Source organism: Sabethes cyaneus, chromosome 1 (genome assembly GCF_943734655.1).
Source record: "Sabethes cyaneus chromosome 1, idSabCyanKW18_F2, whole genome shotgun sequence".
Classification (NCBI taxonomy): domain Eukaryota; kingdom Metazoa; phylum Arthropoda; class Insecta; order Diptera; family Culicidae; genus Sabethes; species Sabethes cyaneus.
The window spans coordinates 77,294,799-77,301,420 of NC_071353.1; positions in this window are offsets into that span (position 1 = coordinate 77,294,799).

Consider the following 6,622-nt stretch of genomic DNA (forward strand, 5'->3'; position numbering starts at 1 on the left):
ATTGACATCTGTATATCGAGCTGCAGTAAGTGACAGCGACTGAATGTCCCGAGCTCAAAATTTGACAACGGGCCCAAAACACTGTCGAGGCAGTCGAGTAAACCGTAGCGACGAAGTGCTATCTCATTTCTGCTCACGCTATCATGTTGGAACCCAAAACATGGTTGCCTGCCAATAGGGTGTTTCAAGCGTTCAGTGGTTATAAAATCTGAGACTGTGCGTTTTAATTTGCAGATAGCTATAGGTATAGGTATATTATGGTTCTAAAAGTAATGATGCTAGTACATTATATTGTCACAAAATACCTACTACAATTCAGGATATCAATTTCAATACTTATCGAATAACTATGTCGAATAATAGTAGTTTTCTAATGAGAGCAATGCAGATGCAGCCACATAACTACGCGTACATATAGACTCATAGAGCATATTCGCGTAAATTACTAAAATTGTGTGAAAAATACCCGTACATTCCAAAAAGAACCACATAAATTCCGAATTTCGCGTATAAAACGACTTCAGTGTCGCATAAGGATTTGTTTAACCAGGGCAAAGCGATTTTCATTTGCCCAATCTGCAGAGAAATATTGAACGGCAGAAGTATTCGGGTCTACCTGGCATAGAAAATAAATAATGTGTCGGCTGAACCGATGAATGCTGCAATAAGCGATCAATTTGATCAGCTGGTTAAAACGGTTGGCACACTTAGTGAAAAAGTAGACCGTTTAATGTATAGTTACTATATATATAGTTCGGCGGATAGAAAATCGGGAGCCAAATAAACGTCAAAAGCGGAGCCAAAAGCTTTTCAAAATCCAAAATGCAGGAGTAATGTTAAAAAAATACACTTTATTTTCATAGAACTAGTCATTTTCAACACCCGCCAGTGATTATTTCTCGTAAAAACCTGCACATTTCACCATAATTTCAAATTTAATTTCATAAATCAGGGATGCCAATTCGCCTGGTTTTCTATCCGCCGAACTATATATATAGTAACTATAGTTTAATGCTACGCAATCATAACGACAATTTGGAAATAACACCTCGCGCCTCAAAGATTTCCTGGCCGTCAATTAAACGCCCTCCATCAAAACGCAGGTATTCCAGCTATTATCCTGAAAAAATGTGCGACTGCGCTATGTGTTCCGCTAAGAATGATATTTAACCAATCGTTGTCGCAAGCAATATTCCCTGAGTGTTGGAAAAAATCGGTTATGTTTCCTGTGTCCAAAAAAGGAGACAAACACAATATAGTTAACTATCGAGGAATTACCTCTCTCTCTGCTGGATCAAAATTATTTGAAATACTGGTTGGAAATGTACTACTACGTGAGTTCAAGTCATATATCTCCATGGATCAGCATGGTTTCTACCCTGGCAGATCAACGACGACAAATTTACTGCAGTTCACATCGCATTGCATTAAAAGCATGGAAAATGGCGTGCATGTGGACACTATTTACACTGATTTAAAAGCTGCGTTCGGTCGTGTCGATCACTCTATCTTATTAGCTAAAATTGAACACCTCGGAGCTTCAATACATTTTACTGAATGGCGGAAATCTTATCTCGTCGACCGCACGCTTTCTGTTAGATTAGACCACATTGAGTCCGACAGTTTCACTACTATTTGTGGTGTTTCGCAGGGGAGTAACCTGGGACCGCTGCCGTTCTCTTTATTGTTCAATGATGTGTGCTTTATTATCCCGCCGGGCTGTAAACTCATTTACGCTGATGATCTGAAATTATTTCTTGTCATCCGAACTCTAACGGACTGCATTGAACAGCAGCGATCCTTGAATTCTTTCTCTAACTGGTGCTTGCGAAACTTATTGACTATTAGTGTATCAAAATGTTTCGTGATTTCTTTCACACGCAAGAAAAACCCAATATTGACTACTAGACTCACAACTCTCATTTAAACATCACTACTCTCGCATCATAGTAAGTGCTAATAAAAACCTTGGCTTTATTATGAGGATAGCCAGAGAGTTCACGGACCCGTTTTGCTTGCGATCATTGTATTTTTCACTTGTCCGTTCCATTCTGGAGATATCGGCTATAGTATGGAGTCCCTACACCGAAATTTGGAATAACCGGATTGAATCAGTACAGGCCAGGTTCCTACGCTTCGCTCTAAGGTTTCTACCGTGGCAAAACCCTAACCATTTGCCATCTTATGCTGACCATTGTCGACTTCTGGGCATCGACACACGGGTAAAGAGGCGAAAAATATTTCAAGTTATTTTCGTGGGAAAACTATAAACTGGGGAAATAGATGCTCCAAACATACTTTCCGAAATCGATTTTAATGTCCCCTCCAGAAACCTAAGATCATGTGATTTTCTGCGCCTTGCATTCCACCGCACTGATTATGGACAAAACGAACCTCTTAGGGCGATATGTGACGTCTTCAATAACGCGTTCGAATTATTTGACTTTGATTTACCAAGTGTTACTTTTAAGAATAGACTAAGGCAAATACTGTAAGACGCTAAGTTAAGAATGTCTTAATGTTTTAAATTTGTGCTATATTAATATTATAATTGTATGTAGTTTGTATGCCTGATAACGATTTGTAAAATTGTAATTTAAATTAGTGTCAAAGTATTAAAAGATAGTGGCATTTTACGCGTACTTGAGGGTTGACCTCAAGTGGGCTTTTCCCCACTCCTAAGCTCCTAAGTTTGAGACCCAGAAAGGTCAGATGAACTAATGTACAATACAATACAATACAAACAGGTTCCCGGTTCAAGAGGTTGTGTCAACTGCAGACGAGGAATTTGCGGTTGCCAAAGTGGGTGGAGTGTTCTACTGCAGCTGTTATGCTCCACTGAGTTGGTCGATCGAGCAGTTTACGCGGATAGTAGACCGAGTATCAGTTGTGCTGACTGGTCTAAGGTTGGTGGTTGTGGCGGACGACTTTAACTCTTGGGCTGTTGAGCGGGGAAGTCGTCGCACGAACTATAGGGGTCGGATTCTGCTTGAGGCTCTGGCAAAGCTCAACGTAGACCTAGCCAACGTCGGCACCACAAGTACCTTCAGTAGGAATGGTGCAGAGTCTATCTTCGACGTGACAATCGGCAGTCCTGGTCTGATAGGAGACTGGAGGGTAGACAATGGCTATACTCACAATGACCATCAGGCGGCCGCTATGGTGTTGGTAAGATATCGAGGCGGCAGGCGGCGGGTAGATTCAACACTCCAACCACCCGTGGATGGAAGACATCATACTTCGATCCCGAAGTATTTGTGGAAGCGATCCGAAGAGAGTGCGGTGATCGCGATATGCCCGATCCGAACGCTGATCATTTGGTTGAGGTGCTGTCGCGAGCGTGTGACGCTACCATGCCTAGGAAAAGCCGATCTAGGTAGGGTAGGTCACCGGTTTACTGGTGGACAGATGAAATTGCGGAACTCCGCGGAGCCTGCTTTCGTGCAAGGAGAATTATGCAAAAAGCTCGTTTGGACGAGGGCAGAGCAGAATGTCGAGTAGCTCTAGTTGCTGCACGCGCAGCGCTTAAGAGTGGGATAATAGCTAGCAAGCGAGCCTGCTTTGAAAGGTTATGTGCCAGTGCCAATGCGAATCCGTGGGTTGATGCCTACAGGGTCGTAATGGCAAAGACCAAGGGCGTGATGGCGCCCGCAGAGCGATCGCCAGAGATGCTGGAGCGGAGCACCTCTTTCCGCCCCACGAGACAAGGCCCTGGCCTCAGGTCGCTGAGTCGTCCCACGGCCGACGTTCCAGTATCTCAGACCATAGCGTAACGTGGGCGACGTCGGTTTAGAGGTCGGGGACGAAGTAACGGTTACGAACGAGGAACTTATTGAGATCGCTAAATCCCCAAAGGTGAGCAAGGCACCGGGGCCAGCCAGAATCCCGAATATGGCCATTAAAGCGGCTATGTTAGAGGCTCCCGAGTTACTCGGGGCAGTAATGAGTAGATGCCTGGAAGCTGGCCACTTCCCGGACAGATGGAAGCGACAGAACCTCGTGCTGTTGCCGAAGCCGGGAAAACCTCCGGGTGTCCCCTCGTCATATAGGCCGATCTGTCCGCTTGATACCGCCGGCGAGGTACTGGGAAGGGTTATCCTTAACAGACTCGTATAATACACTGAGGGTACAAACGGTCTGTCAAGGAACCAATTCGGCTTCTGAAAAGGCAAATATACGGTGGATGCCATTTTGTCTGTCACTAAGACAGCCGAGGTGGCGATCCAGCGCAAGAGGACAGGAATTGGCTATTGCGCAGTTGTCACGCTCGACGTGAGAAATGCGTTTAATAGCGCTAGCTGGGACTTCATAACCAACTCGCTTCGGAACGTCCAAGTGCCGGTGTCGCTGTACAGGATCCTTGAAAATTATTTCCAGAATCGTGTGCTATGCTCCAACACGGAGGAGGCTCAGAAGTGCGTTCCAATCACCGCAGGGGTTCCGCAAGGTTCCATACTGGGCTCGGTGATTGTCGGCTTTGCGGATGACATCACCTTGGAAGTCTACGGTGAATCTATCAGAGAGGTCGAGTTGACGGCTGCCCACTCTATAAGCATTGTTGAAGATTGGATGCGATCCAGGTAACTGGAGCTAGCGCATCATAAAACGGAGGTTATCGTGGTGAACAACCGCAAGTCGGTGCAGCAAGCAAATATCAGCGTCGGGGACTGCATTGTTTCAACGCGGTTCTTATAACTCCTGGGAGTCATGGTCGACGACAAGCTCAAGTTCGGGAGCCACGTCGACTATGCCTGCAAGAAGGCTTCCACAGCTATTTCGGCATTGTCCCGTATGATGTCTAATAGCTCTGCGGTATATGGCAGTAAGCGAAGGCTATTAGCCAACGTGGTCCAGTCCATACTCAGGTATGGCGAGCCAGTGTGGTCATCGGCGTTAGGTACCAAAAGCTATCTAGCCAAGCTGGAAAGCACCTAGCGTCTCATGTGCTTAAGAGTGGCGAGTGCGTGTCGCACAGTTTCACATGACGCTATCTGCGTCTTAGCGGGTATGATGCCTATTGGTATCATCATCAGCGAGGACGTGGAGTGCTTCAACCAACGTGGAACTAGAGGCACACGGAGTACCACAAGATCGACCTCGATGACCATGGGTCATGGTCTAATACCACAATTCCATGCGTGGACGTTGAGGAAACTGCAGAACATGTTTTCTTCATATGCCCTCGTTTCGCTGGCGTGAGATGCAACATGATGGCAGTGACCGGACAGGACACTACTCCGGATAACTTAATCCAAAGGATGTGTTCTAGCTCGGACGTCTGGGGAGCAGTCAATGCGGCTGCTATCCAAATCGTACTTGAGCTACAAAACCGCTGGAAAACCGATCAACGGCGCATAAACAGCCTAACTACCATAGTCCAGTAGTTATCTAAGAGTGCGCGTTAAGCACAATAGCCCCTCCCTGAAGTAATACCGATAAGGTGGTGCCAGGGGGAATTGATGCTGGACACTCGAGTAGCGTTTTAGTGGGTCGGGATACCAACCCCCACTCCCTGAGTTGTCTTCTCAGGTATCTGATAGCAGATTTCCTTCCCTACTCGTTAAAAAAAACACAGTACCACCCCGCTAATCCGACAAATTTATAGCCAGATTAGCGAACTTTGATTCGATAATCCGACAGTCAAAATGGCGTCAGTGTGAGTTTGAAAGTGGTTTTGTTTACATCCATACGTAAACAACTCCGGAAATTTTTGAAAATATTTGTCGTAAGTACACAATAACTATGTTTTATACCCAGTAATGCTCAATTTCGTCAACAAAATACATTGAAATTCTTAGTTAGTGTCGAAATAGGCACAAGCACATCTATTGAGAATAGCAATGAAAATATTATGGCCATGGCAAAAGTGAACGTAGGTAGAGGCAGCACCATGTATCATTTAGTTAGAAAGACTTTAACTCTAACGGAGACGCCAAACGAAGGTACTGTTCGATTGAAAGAAGTTAAGTACAATACTTTTTAATTCGGAATTTTCCGGATTAGCGAGATCCGGGCTATTGAGTCGTCGGATTATTGGGTGTAGGATTAGCGGGGGGATACTGTACTATGCAGGTACCTTCAAATCTCTCGAGTCCCGTTGATCATCTGTTAGGACCACATGCTACCGTATTCAGAAGAAGAGGTTCTGTCAATTTATTGACAAACGTTGGAAAACTTAGTGTAGAATTTGTATAAATGAACGGGTTATGGCACTCAAAGATAGCCAAGCTTGACTTAGAAATTTTCGAAATTCCATATATTTACCATTTTGATTTATCTTCATTAAAGTCAAGTATTACTACCTGAACCAGTCCATCGTCGATTGTACTCACGAGTCAAATAGTAGAGAAGCGAACCTCTATCATTGATAATAAATAGACAGGTTAGGCGGAAAGACGTGTTTGATCATATTAGTAAAGAAAACTGATACAACAAACTATGTGCTTATGGGAACTACACCACGTGGTTGAAAAGTTTCAATGCGATCTATAACAACAAAACAAACGTTGTGACGTAGTTCCTGAGCGCTTGGATTGCTTTTACTGTATGAGATAGGCGAGCTACCAATACGCTTATACGATCTGCCTAACCTGTGCTTTATTATCATTGAGCCTCTATAGCT